Genomic DNA, 17,310 nt, shown 5'->3' on the forward strand with positions numbered 1-17,310 from the left:
TACTAAAGATAAAGACATCTAAAAGTTTATGAAGGAAAAAGTTATGTAAATCTATTATGTGAAATATTCTGTCATTTTGAAATTAAGAGTACTAATTTATATTAAAATTGACAACAGTAGTAATCCAGGAGATACCTTTTCACTATAATACATTGGATCTGGAAGGTTCTAAATCTTTGATAAGTGTTGTAGTGGATAGTTTTTGTAAGACAAGTATACTGGTAGAAGTTACTGATATTAAAATGGGATTTTTAATTTCAAAAAGAATGAAGGAATTCTGGACTGCCAGATACCAAGTTGTGTTATTTAACTAGCAGACGGAACTGAGCATGCTTACTGTAATACACAGCAAGGTAATTACCATGGAGTAGTAATTAGGATGGTTATAGAGATCATAGAAAGTATTAGTAAGCATGAAATTTATAGGTCAAAATAGATACAAAGTCAATCAAGGTCTATGTGCTTTGCATAAACAAATGCATTCTAAGTCTGATAACAGAGATGTAACATTAACACCGGAACAATAGAGTCACAGCTTCTTCCTTAATCCCAGATCTGGGTCAGTTCAAGATTGAATCCCTCAAATACAGTAAGGGAAAGACTTGCAATAATATCATAGTTTATATGGTAACTTTTTCTCATAGCCTTTAAAATATAACTTTTGTCCTGATAGTGAGGTGACTGTGAAATGGGTAAAAGGAAATATACGTATTATTCTAAGATGCTTGGACTCAATGATTACTGCTCAAAGTAGGGAATGAAAGTTGTGTGATCTAGCTGTTCACTTATATGAATCATGAGTAGAAAAAAACCTATATATATATATTGAGAAGTTTAGAAGCTCTTATATATATATAATGAGAAGTTTAGAAGATAGCAGATCAGAGTGCTATACTTCTGGGCACTGCATCTACATTTAGATAAAAAGGGGAAAGGAGGGTAAAAGATAAGGTCAAATGTTTTCTTAACAAGAGTTTTCCAGATTCTTTCAGGAAGTCAAGTCCTCTCCACTTACTTTTGATTCTCATTAGCCAGACTATGCCATATAGTCATAGTTCCAGAAAGGCTAGGAATTGGGAGTATAGTATGTTCAGCCTCTAGCAGAAACCAGCATAGCTGAAGCTGGTTTAAATGGGTATTCAGAGAGCAAACCTTCCTGCCTCCAGTGGAAAATGAAGATTGATTGAATTCCATCTCATTTGGGGTTCAGTGGGATCCCAGCCACATCCTGTGTTATAACCCTAATTTCTGTGAATGTAGTATAAACAGATGACATTAGGAACTGGCATTTACTAACGAAGTAAAGGCTTTTATGGTAGAGTTAGTAAGAAAAGCCTCTTGAGCTTTCCTTCTTACCAAAATAATAAACCAAAACATCAGCTCTTTGGGACAATCATCACCAAAGACAGAAAAAAGCAAGAATAATGATTTCCTAACATGTCAACATTTAACTTGACCAGCCTATGCAGACAGAACACTCTTGGAGATTATTTTCATTAACGTAAGCTTAATCAGGTGGTGAATCTATTTGCAGCTGCTGTTCCAGATGGGAACTCTTTCCTGGAGCAGATCACCACAGCTCCAAATACCTGTCATGTACTTATTGGTCAGCTTTTTTCTCCCTTCACTTCTATCCCAATTATCAGAAGTTATTTGCTGTCACATGGACAGCTGCACACATCTAGCATCCTACAGAAGGGTTCTTATTACGATTTATCATAACTGAACCACAATTTAACACACAGGAACCTCAATTATCTCACCATCTCAAAGGCATCATCCTGAATCAGATAAAATGTCATGCTCCGATAAAATGGCGAAATAAATAATGGAACTCCAGAGGCCTTTGTAAGACACATGTCAGGAGGTACACATAGTTTGAGAAGTGATTCAGGAAACAGAAGTGAGAGACCAAGGAGAATAAAACAGGAGAAGAGGGAGAGCCAAATTATTGAGTCTGTCAATCCCACCTAGACCTTCTGAGTTGTGGACAATGTATCTCAGAACCGTCCACCTAAGGGAAGGCAAGAGAACGATTTATTCATCAGCTCCATTTTCCATTTGTCAGTTTGTAATTCTTAATTGTAAATGCATGAAACCTGAATTGATTTCCTTGATTTCCACAGGGTCCCATACCACATCATTAGAGATGCCCCAGGACAGGAAGTAAGAAATATATAATACAGTTAGACTTTCTGCTGTAAAATATGCCTCAAAATGGTCTGCTTGAGCACGTATCTAGCCCTAATTAGTTAGACACTACTTATGGTACATTAATTCCTTTGTACTTCCACATTGCAAATGCATATTTATGCCAAGTGAGTTTCTGAAGGTTTCCCATGCCAATGCATCAGAAGAGTTCAGGACCAAGAGTCAAGGTCAATGCAATGCAACTGAGGCAAGGAAGTGTTTTCTGCAACCAGTTGCCAGAGTAGTATCAGGAGCAAAAGGTGGACTGAGAAAATGTGAGGTGGTTTAATTAAAGTTTAGATAAGCCTTCTAGAAAGCATTTTCTTTGCAAACTCCAACTCAAAGTAGGAGACACAACATTTGGTAAAACTCTTTAGATTTTTGAGGTAACAAAAAATCCATTTAGATATCCTGTTATGACCCATTTACTGAATGACCCAAAGGACCCAGTTTTGACTGGGTCCTAAACACTAGAAGATTCTCTGGTGTGACTAGTATGACTAAACCACAGATGCAATGTTCTTGAAATATCTATGGCAGATTGCGAAGCTGAAATTAATGATTCTTACAAACCTCAGTAGGAGATTTATAGCAGATGTCTCTAAAGTTTGGAAGTAAATAGTTTCCTCTTGAGAGGCAGCTTTGCCTTGCTTCTGAACTCCAATAAAAATTGAATGCCTAACCCTAGGAATAAAGGCAAGCATAAATCTGAGCAGCCTTTTATGAATTGGCTATTATCTGATCAAGTCATAAATGGTGTCAACAGCAGCATACTAAGTGTATTTCATGTATGGGAGACTGAGCATGGGTAGGTGCACAAACTGAGTTCCAAAAGCAAGTTTCTCCTACAAGTGCTGTGTCTACACTTCCACTGCCATACCTACCTCAACTCTTGGCACAATCTCTTGAAATTACCTGTAACTAGATGCCTCTGAATAAAATATCTGAGCCTATTTTATAGATTGTTCAGCAGTACACATTGACACATGAGGGGGAAAGATTCCTGTGGAGAAACAATCCCATTCGTGTGCCCCCGAGGGACATTGGAGATAGGAAATACAGCAGAAATTCCAACAGTTGTTCTTGTGATTCATCAATTCCTGGAAACGACCACTAGTCTGGTGAATGATCAAGAATCTAGAAGGAACAAGATTAGAGGAGTGGAGACAGGGATGCTGGAGGACAGGTTATATAAATATAATGGGTCTTAAATGTCAGAATATTTTTAGCCAGTATGGGTATTTACTAAAAATGTCTCCACTGCAAATAAAGCTCTCATAATCAGGTAGATATGATGATTTGCCCTGTGGATGTTAGCTGACTCATTGTGTAGCCAACTCAATGATTGTTCATTAAGCTTATTAGCAGGGAGTACATCTTGGTAGGAACAGATGTTATGCATCATCTCAACAACATGGATTTCCCCTCTCCAAGACTCACCTGGCTACTGGCAGGGTTGAATATTCAATTTGCCAGTGGCTGTGTCTGACCCTGATTTTCTGTTAAGTAACAAAACCCTAAAGGGATCAGTCAACCAGGTAGTGGAAAATTAATTACACCAGACACTTTTTTTTCATAAACGAGGTAGCAGTTTGTCCTCACTGAAATAGACACTTCATATGAATTTGATTTTTTTCTCAGGTAGCCAATCTTCACTGAGTTCCATATCAAACACTGTAATATCCCATGCAACATTTTTATCACCTAGGTGCTGGTTCTTCAGCAAAACAAGTAATTAACCGTCTACCTTTAATATATATATTTTTCTTATTTCACTGTTCTCAATGTCCAAATTTTATCTTCTCCCTAGGAAACACCTTTGCTATCTCTTTAATAGATAGTTTCTGGAATCTAATATATTGTTTAACAAAATATACAGATATGATAAAGGCACAGAGCGTGTTGAAATATATGTTAGATTCCCTTGGCCCATTGAAAATTTATCTTTACGAAGGTAATGAAATGTACAACAATAAGATTGTAGGGAGTCCCAGAAAAACCTTACCTATCTCAAAATCCCAGGGTATTGCAAATTCCCCACTGGGATTCTGATACATAGACATGAATCTCCCCAGAGGTCATAAGCATCTTTTGAATACCATTTCTTTAAGATGGTTTCTATGGTAATATAATGGATAGAGCTATAGAACGGTCCAGATGCTATTAAATATGTGATTTTTTATAGATGGCACATCAGAGACCATTAATATCAATACATAGCTTCAATGTCATCTCTTAAAGAGGCACAAAACTTAGCATAGCACCATTGATTTAGAATTCCTGTAAAATCTATTATTTTATTTTCAGATGTTTATTAACCATAACTGCTAAAAGGAAAAAAAGTCAAAAATTTTTCTCATGTCCATCATTTTTAAACTCACAAGACATATTCTGTTCTCTCTCTCTGTCTCTCCCCACCCCCCCCACGTGTGTGTGTGTGTGTGTGTGTGTGTGTGTGTGTGTGTTTGCGTGTGTAGAGTTGAGGGACATAGTATATCAAAGAAAGTGAAAATTGCTTGTGCCATATACTTGTAAAACATGTTAATTTGATTGTGCAGAACTATTCCTCCTATCTTCTCATAAGAAAAAGTTGCAATTGTTTATTCTTTTGTAATGATTCATACTTTTATAAGCATAGTATGCCATCCATGTGCTTTAACTCTGTCTGAACTTTATATGCCATTTCTAAACAACCACATTCATTTGAGGCATATATTAATAAAAATAAAACAGGCATAGTCATATTTATAAGTTAAACAATTGAATTTTCTTGCTGTTGCATTACTGTTTCTTCAAGATGCCAAACACCCAGTTGATTCAGTGAATTATAGGTATACACACTTACCTAACTGAGTGGCTGGTATTACCTAAGTCTTTGTTGGATTGTTTTATTAGTTTATTACATTAATAGACAAAAGGAGGATTTTTTTTTCTTTACTTTAAATTGATTACTGGTTCATTAAATACACGATTATGTTTCTCTTTCCCTGGGACATCCATATAGCAACAAAGAAACCAGAGCATCTTCTGAAACAAGTCAGAATGGGAGGTGTCTGGTTGAAGTGGGAGAGGAGTAGCTGGAAAGTGGGAGGAGAACCAAATTATTTTCCCATATCTTATTACTCAAGAAATTTGTATTTAGAACTAAACCCAAGTCTGTCTGCTGATGCTTAGTGAAGCTAATCACTGAGACATCAGGTTTGCAGCAAGGAAAGGGTTTATGTAAGAGGCAGCCAAAGAAGGAGACTAGAGGACAAGCCTTAAATCTGCCTCCCTAAAAGGGGAGAGAACATTTTTGTTATCATAGTGGTTGAGATTACATACACATTGACCAAAAGGGCAGGGAAACTTATGACTATTAATGAGGAAAGGTGGAACATGCACACTGAGCAAACATATATGTAACATACATCCCATGTTCACTTTGGGGTGGAGACTTAACATCTGAATGAGGCAAAATTCAGCCCCTAAAGTCAGGATGTTATCCTTAGGTCAAGGATATGGGGCCATGGGCATGCTCCAAGAGCTGGTACAAACTGGATAGGGTACTGGGCTCATTATGTTGCTTTGTTATAGGCTGGAACTGTATCAGTTTACCTGGATTCCAGGCTTCTGCAGAGACAGCTTGTGGATTTATCAGTGGAATTTGTTAATGGAATCTAAATCTAAAATAGCCAAACTCTTCAAAGTATAGAGTAAAATGGTTATTGCCAGGGTCTGGGATTTTTTTTTAAATGGAGTAATATTGGTCAAAATTTACAAAATTCCAGTTATGCAAGATGAATAATTTATAGATATTTAATGTACAACGTGGTGAGGATAGTTAACAATATGTTATTGCATACTTGAAATTTGGAAAGAGGATAATCTTAAATTAAATATCTACAGGGTGCCTGGGTGGCTCAGTTGGTTAAATGGCCGACTTCGGCTCAGGTCATGATCTTGTGGTCCGTGAGTTCTAGCCCCGCGTTGGGCTCTGTGCTGATATCTCAGAGACTGGAGCCTGCTTCTGTTTCTGTGTCTCCCTCTCTCTCTGCCCCTCCCCCATTCGCGCTCTGTCTCTCTCTGCCTTTCAAAAATGAATAAATGTTAAAAAAAATTTTTTTTAAATCTCTACACACACACACACACACACACACACACACACACACACACATTGGTTAACTATGTAGAGATAATGGATATGTTCTTTATTTAATATGTTATGAATGTAGTGATTTGTTCACAATGTATACGTATATCAAAACATCATGTTGTACACCTTAAAAATACAGAATTTTTACATACCAAAGATATCTCCAAAAAGTCAAAATGTAAGAAAGGTTTATTGGTAAGCCAAAAAGAAAGATATACTATAGAAAAAATAAAGCAAGTGGCTGATGTGTGACATGGTCCCTAGTATAAAGGCAATTTGTAGTTTAGAGCCCATATTTATTACAATTAGAAACTTCCAAGAGAGCTCTGCTTTTGTTCTAGTATTACTTTCCTATTTAATGATGAGATTATTTTAGCATCTTAGAAAACTAACATATTATGTTTACATAGTTCAAAGTCTTTAGATTAGTAAATTGCAGATATGTTAGCAAAATACCAAGTCTCATTGTAAATTGGCCAAGTATCTGAGCCACTGCTCTTTTTTAAACTGTACTATTTCACCTCAGGCTGAATTCAATTTGCCATTAATTGCATTCTGTCGACCTTTGAATTGGATCAGGTAGCCTTTATTTGGCGAGCTAGGATGCTATTTTGTGATGCTGTGCACTGTTTACTACTTGCTACCTTCCACCCTAAAGGCAACTGCAGTTTCAGGAATGAGTTGACATATCACTTAGTTTGTAATCAGTGTATAAATTCCTCTGAGTATTTGAGTCCAGCTTTTATTCTTACTTAGCAAGTCAATAGAAAGTCCACCTGGAAAACAGATCCATAAGGCACAAAACAAAATGAGAAACTTGACCTCATTGTAAACTGGAAAATAACTATTGTCTACAGGCAAGACCCTTCTGACTAGATGTCCTCTCGGAGGAAAGCATCCTCGATACCTCCTGTCAACAAGGCTGGAAGTGAAAATACACCTGGTATACCTGGCTGATGCATCCAAGGAAAGACCATGGAATCTCTGCTTATAGATATGTGGCATATGTATTCTGGCCCAGGAATTACCAAGCAAAGAACTCATCACCACCGAAATCAGAGATTAAGTTTGGGAAGGATATTAAGTTTACCAAATTTAATTTCGATAATAAAGTTATCAAATGTATTGTTACATTATTATTGTAATACAGTTAACAAATTTATGTAGTATAGTTAACAAATTTAATTTCTGTAACACAAATGTTTTGTGATGTTTTGGGGCCCTGGATGGAGGGCAGTCAGTTCCCCTTCTTGGGCAACTATTTTTTTTTTAATGTTTATTTACTTTTGAGAGACAGAGAAAGACAGAACACGAGCAGGGAGGGGCAAAGAGAGAGAGAGAGAGACACGGAATCCAAAGCAGGCTCCAGGTTCTGAGCTGTCAGCACAGGGCCGATGAGGGTTCGAACTCACAAACCATGAGATCATGACCTGGACTGAAGTCAGAAGCTCAACCGACTGAGCCACCAAGCCACAGTTGCTCCACTGAGCAACTGTTTATTCCACACCCAACCGTGTTCCTTATGGGTTTCTCACACACGGAACCACTATGCACTCACCCTAACTGCCCCAGGAGCAGGTACAAGACAACCCTTTTGCCCCAGAGCCCATTGATATTATTCATATTAGCCAATCCTAAACCTGCTTCCCCCTCCTCACTCTTTTCTTTCCAGAGAAAGCACAATAAAAGTGCTTACCCCCAGTTTCCTCCACCACAGTGCCTCCTGACCCACCCTGAATGCTTCCCCTGAATGGCCTTGTGTGGTGTGCTCTGTTCTCCCCAGGAAACTGATTAACAAAACTGTAGAAGTCCAGTCTCTTACTCTGGAGCTACATCTGGCTTCACTATAGGGCACTCAAAGTCATATGGTTAAAACTACCCCCTCATCTCTTCAAAGAGAAAAGAAATGTGTGGAAAAGGGGAGTGAATTGCCTGGGGTCTCAGAGTTCTTGGCAGTTGAGGATCCAAAATTCAGGTTTCTTCTCACAATCTCATAATCCACAGTTCCTTTCTTTAAACTCTACATGAAAAGCAGAGATTACCAGAGAATAATAATATAGTAATATTCCCAATATACTGAGCAATTGATGCAGGTAAGCTGGGTCTGAGGACCCAGAGGGGGTCAGTCCCATAGCACTGGCTGAGAGGGTCCTTAGCTACAAGCAGGATGGAAATCAAACACAAGCCAGCTGGAAGTGAGAGCAGTTTATTAAAGATAAGAGCAGATATAGACAGCATCTGGGAGACTTGGAAAAGAAGAGTCTTGTCTTTGGGATTTGGGGATTTTATTGAGGATTGTGGTTTGGTGTACGTGTCCTCTCAGGCATCCAGGACTTTGTTAGAACAAGGACAAGAGCCTCAGTGTTCTTTGTAAGTCAATTATTCCTTGGACCCAGGAGGTCTTAACGGCACGATGTTTGGTGCCGGTGATCTGGAATATGCATATAGTAGCTTCGTCCAGTCATCCTGGCCTGGGCCTTCCTTAGATGTTATCTGTTGTGCTAGAAGACTCTAAAGAAACCATTAACTCCTTGTCCTTTACAAGGGGGACATACACTATTTGCACTATGAGGCATGTGTAAAGTGAAGGGGCAGGTCCCAGCAAGAATAGAAGCAGGAAATGGAGCAAAAAGCAGACTTTCATGGAGTCCTTCAGTTTCTCTGTCTCACAATGAATAGACCTTATTGCTATGTTTGGCACTTTAATTATCCAACAGTTCTTCAAGGTGTTCATTATAAAACTCAGTTTGCACTTGACAAAACTGGGACTCACAAAGAGGAATTGGTTAAAACCACAAAGCCATTTTCTCCTTTATCATAGAAGCACAATTAAATGCTGAAGCTTCCAAATCAGTGCATCAGCCTCTGCCTCCATTGAATGATATGAAGCTCATTAAAAACAAGGGTTACTGTTCCTACTCTAGTGGAAGAGGGAAAATCAAGACAAAGAGGAGATAAATGATAGTTGTGAATTATTTAATTTTAATCAATCCACAGAGAGAAATAGTGTAGTCTTAAATGAGAATATGTACTTTCTATCCCTCATTCTTTTCTTTCATTTGCACATATTCTATTCTCTATTTTTTTGTATCTATTGAATGTATATGATGTGCTAGACACTGTTCCAAGGATTCTGCATACAATTCTCAAAACAACCCAATAAGATTATAATTAACTTAAGATTAATTAAGATTATAATGAGGATAATAATGTCCTCATTTTACAGATGAGGAAAGAGAGGCACTCAACTACTAAGCTAAGCAGTATGGCTCCAGAGCCTACCCTTTTAGCCACTGTATTAAACTTGTCTCATATGATACATGCTTCAAAGTCTATTGTACCTGTGTATTTTCCCCAGTAAAGATATCCAACTGAAATGTTGAAAAAAAAACCTAGAAATTATATACAATATCATCACATCTATCCCTGGGGGTCTTTTCTATAATATCCCCAAGCTTTATTTCTTCTCTCTGAATATCAGCATAGAGAAAAGGCTGTTACAGAGCTGTTAGAATTTGAGCTATGACAGAAGTGAAAACCCAGGGATTTTTCTGGGGAACTGGATTCCCTGGACATTTGAAAAAAGGGGGAGACTAGCTTTGGAAGAATGTATTTTCTCTGCTGTGACTCTGAAGGAACTATATTGCACATTTAAAGCTAAGAGTAAAATCAAGCTGCATATCTTTGCATATTGGATTGTAGCACATTTATGGGTATTTGATTTGTCATAGAAAACCTAATAAAGAGGCACTTAGGTGGTTCAGTCCGTTAAGCGTCTGACTTTGGCTCAGATCATGACCTCACCATTTCCTGAGTTCAAGCCCCGCGTTGGGTTCTATGCCGACAGTGTGGAGCTTGCTTGGGTTTCTCTCTCTCTCCCTCCCTCTCTCTCTCTCTCTCTCTCTCTCTCTCTCTGCCCCTCCCCTGCTTTTACTCTCTCCCTCTCAAAAATAAATAAACTTAAAAAAAAAACTTAATGAAGATTTGGGAAGAAAAGTGTGTGGTATCATGGAAAGAGGGCTGGCATGGGAGTCAGGGGCCGGTTTGGGCTGTGTCCACTTAACTTTATTCCTTCAGCTTTGCTTCACTTATGTAGGCTGCCGTTTTCTTCCCTGAGTATTTAAATTGTTAAGGCACAATAAATTATAGAGGGTTCTGGAAGACTGAAAGGCAGAGAATCCACTAGGGGACCTAATGGCTATGGGAAGTATCTCTTTGGCCTAGAGGAGAAATGGAATCATGCCAGAGAGGGAAACAAGGTGATGAATACCAAGATATTCTCTCAAGCAACATAAAAGAGGATTTCCAGGAATTATTGCTTTGACCCAGCTGTATGCAGTGTCCAATCTATTAAAAATGTGGATCTTCTCATGAGGGGAACTCTCCTATAAATGCTCTTCCTTCTCCCCTCTACAACTTTTACCCCGTTGGGGGACTAAGAGGAGTATCTTAATACATAAGAGTCCACCCACCAATAAAAAGAAAACAGATTTCTCTGAAAATACTTTAGCTCCACCTACACTCAGATATCCCTTCAAGGCAAGAGTCAACAAAAAGACAGCTCACAAACCAATTCCCTACCTATTTTGGTAAAGAAAAATTTGGGGAAACGCAGATGCACCTATTTGTTTACCAATTGCCTCCTTCAACAGCAGAATTGAGAAGTTAAGACAGAAGCTACATAGGCCACAAAGCAAAAATACTATCTGGCTTTTTTCAGAAAAAAATTGCAGAACCCTGCTTCAGGGAATCTTAAAGGTAACTCTAGCTCAGGAAACATCTGCACTACCTGTCCTCCTAAACTGTAGAGATGCCAATGTGGTTAGTGGCATCCTCTCAATATTTGTTCCCTCATAGTCCAAGGGTATCCTCAAGATCAAACAAGCCTCAAGGGAATTTATGTTCTTTCCACCACATCAGGCCTCTAACAGCCATGTCACCTGATTATCCTTCTCCTGGCAGAATGCACATGGCGCCCACATCTCCGAGATCACCTTGGTGCTGGTAAGGGATGCAGCGATGGGACTTCTAGAAAGTCAACTTACTATGAAAATATCCCAAATGAGCCCAATACAGCACAAAAATTAAGCAAATTTTTATGAACATCTCTGATCATTCATTTTAACTATTTTGGTGAAATATTGTCAAATGGAAAGTAATCTGCTTTTCCAGCATTTCACTCAACAAGCAGTCTTGTGACAAAATTCCATAAAGTGGCTTAATTAGCAGAAGTTACTTTATAACAATATACCAAACTTTAGGTAGATTAAGTTTAGACATTAAAAATTCGTAGAACACCACAGTTAGGAAACCCAATCATATTGTCCACAGCTATGGGTCAATGCTCTATTGCCTTTCCTTAGAATAAATTCACCTCCTGCTGGCTATACCCTGTTTCCTAGGATGCCACCTCAGACACAAGATCTTAGAAGACACCAAGAATTCTTTCAGTTCTTCCCTAATCAAACATTCATTACTGTTCTCTTTAAACAAGACTTTCAACTTTTTTTCTTCACTCATCTCTGCCTTAGCTAAAATTTCCCTGGAAAGCAACTAATCTAGCATCTGATATTGCCTGGATAGTTGTTTCCTTACCTGTGGGCTCTCAAACCCTGGGACAAAGAGCATTCTATAAATTCATCCTGATGTCCTAGGGAAATATGTACAAAATCTATTTTATTACATAGACTCATCATCTTATCTTTTCCATCCTTTGTTCAACCTTTCATCTTCTCTGGAACTCTATAGCATACTCAAGTCCTAGATGATTCTTTCATGAAGTATTTTTCAAGTTCTGGATTAACAGCTTGTTAGTTGGGGCATGAGATCAATATAATTGATCAAAATAAGCTTTTTATGAAAGGAAGGTTTTAATGAAAAGGAAGGAAAGAGGTATACACAGAGCAGAAAGGAAAATATTAGAGTGCACCACACTTGTTAGCATATACACACTTTTCTATACTGTACATATATATGATATATATTATATGTATATATATACATGTACATATATATGATATATATTATACATAAACTTTGTATACATATGAACCATAATGTAAAACAAAATTCTTTCTGTGGATTAATGTCAAAAATATTTGTAAGTTACTGTTCATATGTATTTCCTTGTCTCCCCACCCCATCTTTCAGAATTCTTCCTTTAGTACATGACTGCATTTGGAGTTGGATTAGATGCGCCTTTAAGAATTCAGATAGTTTTTGAGAACCAAAATTGCCCTCTGAGATTGCTTTGCTTGTTCTTTTCTTAATTGTTCCTTTAGATCAATTTAGTTGGACAATTGTTATCTCATTTCTTGGCCTGAACACAGAAGAAAACTTTTACATGGTGAAATAAAATGTCACTGCAGCACTAGAAATTTAATTACTAATTAATGTCTTTATTTATATCTGTAAATTGATCATTTAAAGCCTACCTTACTGTAACTCTGAAAATAAAATTGTTTTAACATTTAGAACTTTCTGTAATTCATAATACACAGGCTTATCTAGATCACTGTTTTAAAGCATCTCAGTAAATTGTTCTTTGAAATTGAAATAATTTATTTGAGAAAAAAAAACAAATAAATTCCTTGAGAATGATAAAGAGCATTATTTCCACTGGAGTAGAAATCTGCTCTCACTCTCAGCTACTGTAGACAATGGCAATGACAATCTCAGTCAAGTGAACTTCATTACATTCTGATGAAATGATAATTCATGGTTCATGGGGCACTGTACAACTAAGACCCTGGCTTTTACCAATACCTTTCATCATTTGCTCCTGTAACTCCACCAATTAACTGACTTGGTAGAACTGTGCATTTTTTAATTGCCAATAACATGAAGACTTTTCTATCCATTAGGAAGCTCAATTTTTTTTTCAAATAGATTACAGTATCATCCTGACTTTTATCTTTGTATTGTCAAGATCCACATTGAAACTTATCAGTGGCAGTATTGAATCTTATCCTCTTTGGACGTAACTTGAACTAGGTGACAGCTGGGGTCTTTTTCAGTTTTAAAAATCCTTGGGGTGCCTAGGTGGCTACAACTCTTGATTTCAGCTCAAGTTGTGATCCCAGGGTCATGGGATCGAGCACGATTGCTTGAAATTCATTCTCTCTCTCTCTCTCTCTCTCCCCCCCTTTGTCTCTCCCCCAGTCTCTCTCTATCTAAAATAATGAAATAATATAATATAATAATAATAATAATAATAAAATTATTTTCCTGGCCCATACGATACCGTATGATCTGGCTCTGCCTGTCTCCCTAACTGCATCTGATGCCATTCCTTGGTTCTCCATGCTCCAGTCACACAGGTTGACCCCTAACCCCAAAAGAGATCAAGCTGTTATCTATTATGGCCTATGCTCTTCCATTCATCTGGAACATTCTTTCTTTGATCCCATTTTCTAGCTCCTACACATCCGTCAGTTCTCACCCAAAAGCCCACTCCTCAGGGAGACTTTCCCAACAATCCTTATTTAAGGAACCTTCAGTCTACTCTCCATCATAACACCCTGTTTATTACTTTTCTTCTATGTGTAACAACATGGTTTTGTCTCTCTTTATTTAATTTTGTTTCACTGGAATATAAATTCCATAAGGACAAGAAATTTCTGTCCTACTTTATCCTTTATATTCTCACCAGAGGGCACAGTTTCTACTATGTAGAATATCAATACATTTGTGTTTAAATAAGTGATTGAAGGAATCCTTGAATTCTTTTAAATCAATTTGTCAAGCTCTTGAAAATTAGCATTAAAAGTATTCCTTCTTTCTGCTTGTCTCCTGCTTTCAGACCCAGATTGGATGCTTTGTAATCAGACACAATACAGGGAAATGTTTTTACAATTGTCTCTCTATCCTATGATATCCAATGATCCAATGTCAAATCAAGAGGTGGCTGTTTTCTCATTCATTTCCCAGTCATCACATCCCTGACTTTCTCCTTCTTTCACTGATTCACTTTGAGTGTAGTGTCCTCATTAATCTGTTTATTCACATATTTGGTGAGCTCTTGCTATGTGCTAAACACTAATATAAAAGCAAGATCTATAGCAGTTAAGAAAACAGACAAAATCTCTGCCTCCATGAAGTGCCACTCAAGTAAATTCCTACACATAAAATTGCTTGAAGAGTCAGAGCACATTTCATTTGCCTTTATTTCTCTCAGAGCATTAGGTATGTTGCCTTACACATAAGGAGTGATTAATAAATACTTTTAAAAATAAAATCACAAAATGTAACAAAACAAAGCCTAGGACAATGTTAATCCTATAGAAGGTGATTAGACATGCTCAAGTAGGGCTTAGAGGGCCATGACTCAGAGAACATATATAGAATATTATCTTTGACTTCTTCCATTACCACCTCACCCTGAATTCAATTCACCTTTTCAACACACAAAAATGTTACACATCTAATCAGGTTCAGGGACCCTGTTCATTCCACTTCCACTGTAACTTTTTCTGTTCTCACTGCCACCACCCAAATTCTAGACTTCTTTGGCTCATTCTCATACAACCTCAATAGCAATAACGTCCACTTTCCCAGTTCTTTGTCCTTCCAACCTATTTTATACTATACTGCAAGATTAATATTTCTAAGTCCTACTGTTAATCATTTCAGTAATTTTCCCAAATGTCTTCAGTATCTTTCCACTGCTCACCAAATTACATACACACTTTACTCTGTTGGTCAACAATCCCTATAGTATGATCTGAAATGACTTTTTAAAACTTACATCCCACCACTTAACTTTGAATTATTGATAACCCAGTCAAATAGAAGTATATTCCCCAACTTCTTGTAACTGACTTAATTCAAATACACATGCACATTTTTAAAACTCCCTATTGAAGAAACAGTGACGATTCATTAAAGACATAGACACCCATGCCACATTATGGAGTTTATCCTAGCTCCATATACTACTACCTGTGTGGCCTTTGACAAGTTACCTAATCTTTCTGGGCCTAAGTTTCCTCCTCTCTAACAGGAGACAATAATGTCTGACTCACAGAGTTATTTTTAAGACAAAATGAATTTGTATATGCAAAGCTCCTAGAATAGTGACTGGCACAAAATATACTCTCAAAAACTAATCCCTGGGGGACCTGGATGGCTCAGTCAGGTAAGCATAGACATCAGCTCAGGTCATGATACAGCTCGTGGGTTCAAGCCCCACATTGGGCTCTGCTGTCAGCATGGAGCTTGCTTTGGATCCTCTGCTCCCCTCTCTGCCCGTCCCCTGGGGCATAAATAAATAAAACATTAAAAAAAAACAACACCTAGTATCAGAATTCTACTTATTTCTAGAGAACAGGAAGCCTCTTTAGACTCCCCAAATGGATTTTATTTTTCTTTGCTTTGCACATTTTCTGGCATTTTGTTGACCATATTTTGCCATTTAATACGTTCTTTCACATTTTTGAGATACTTGTAAGTATGATTTCCTTCTATTAAAATGATAAACCACTTAAAAGCAGATAACATGTATAATGCATATTTTACATATGGTTTCTAAAATAGTGGCTGGTAGATACTTGGAGATTAAAACTGAATTTTTTAAAGAAGTTATATTTCACCAGAACTGGACAAAACAAACGTGTGACTCGTTCAAAAACTTTTTGTGTCCTATACCATATCTACAAATATTTAAATCAGTGGTTATTGAAGTTTGGACTAGGGATCCTTAAAATAAAACTATCCTCATAATTTATAATACTGAGCCATTTGCCTTTTTCATTCTTATTCTCTCACAGGTATACTCTGGAGTCTCCCAGAAGCTTAATGACATGTAATAATGTGATAATGTAACAGATTGAATGCAGAAGTAGATATTAGAACCCAACTATCTTTTTTAAAACCAAACATTTTAAGAAAGCTTTATTATATCTTTTGAAAAACCACTCTTCAGGAGAGAACAAAGTCCTAGGGTTTGGCTAATTCACAGGCTTGAAAACCCATATTCTGGTAATTACTGTCAACAAAACATGAACTGAAGACAAAGCTGAACAGACAGCTAGCACTCCAAGAATTTATTTAGACGTTAGTCACAGGTGGAGAGAAAGGGACATGTGAAAGAAGCAAAAAATTGTGGATAATAATCAGTGCCATTCTCAATGCTCTACTGATACTCGGTTTTCTATCACTAGATCACTTAACTCTAGAAGTCTCTAAGGGCTGGTGCACAGTGGAAATGGGATGAGTTTGAAATTCAGAAGGTTTAAGTGTGACTCTTAGTTCTGTTTATTTCAAGTCCTTTAGAATTGTTTATTCTCTACCTTTGACTGGTAATTGAAGATAATAATAATAACTGCTACCACTTATGGATTATTTACTCCCCACTAAGAGCTTTAGTCTTCATTTAATTATTAAAACACAGCAAAAAGTAAGATATGAATTACTAGTATTCTCAACTTACAGATAAGGAAGTTTAGTTTTACAAAGACAAAGTAAAGTGTGGAGGTACACAGAAAAGTGCCCGGGCAGATTTAAATCCAGATAGTCTAACTCAACAATTCTTATTCTTGAACAGTTTATTATAAAAGTAAAGTGATTTGTGAGAAAGTACTTTGTAAACTCTAAAAAGTTGCCTACATGACAATTATTATGACTTTAGATGTTCTTTTTTGTGATCTTATTTCCTTTCAGAATGTAAATTTATTGATATTTACACTAGTAATTTTTGATAAAAAATAACTTGCATGGCATGTAAAGAATTTTGAGAAATCCTCCAGAAAAGGAAAGGAAGCTTTTGTGTGTGTGTGTAAGATTAATCCTAAGTTTCTCAAAATTATTTCATAACGGAAAACTTTTTCCATAACACTAATTTCTCTATCAAATCATTAGTGTACTGTAGAATACACATGCTGACCTAAGCATTTTTCCCATGTTATTAAAAACTTTCATAAACACTGTTTGTAATGGATGCATACCTTTCCTCAAATGAATATAACATGATTAGCATAATCATTCCC

The sequence above is a fragment of the Panthera tigris genome, chromosome B2, assembly GCF_018350195.1.
Source record: "Panthera tigris isolate Pti1 chromosome B2, P.tigris_Pti1_mat1.1, whole genome shotgun sequence".
Lineage (NCBI taxonomy): Eukaryota > Metazoa > Chordata > Mammalia > Carnivora > Felidae > Panthera > Panthera tigris.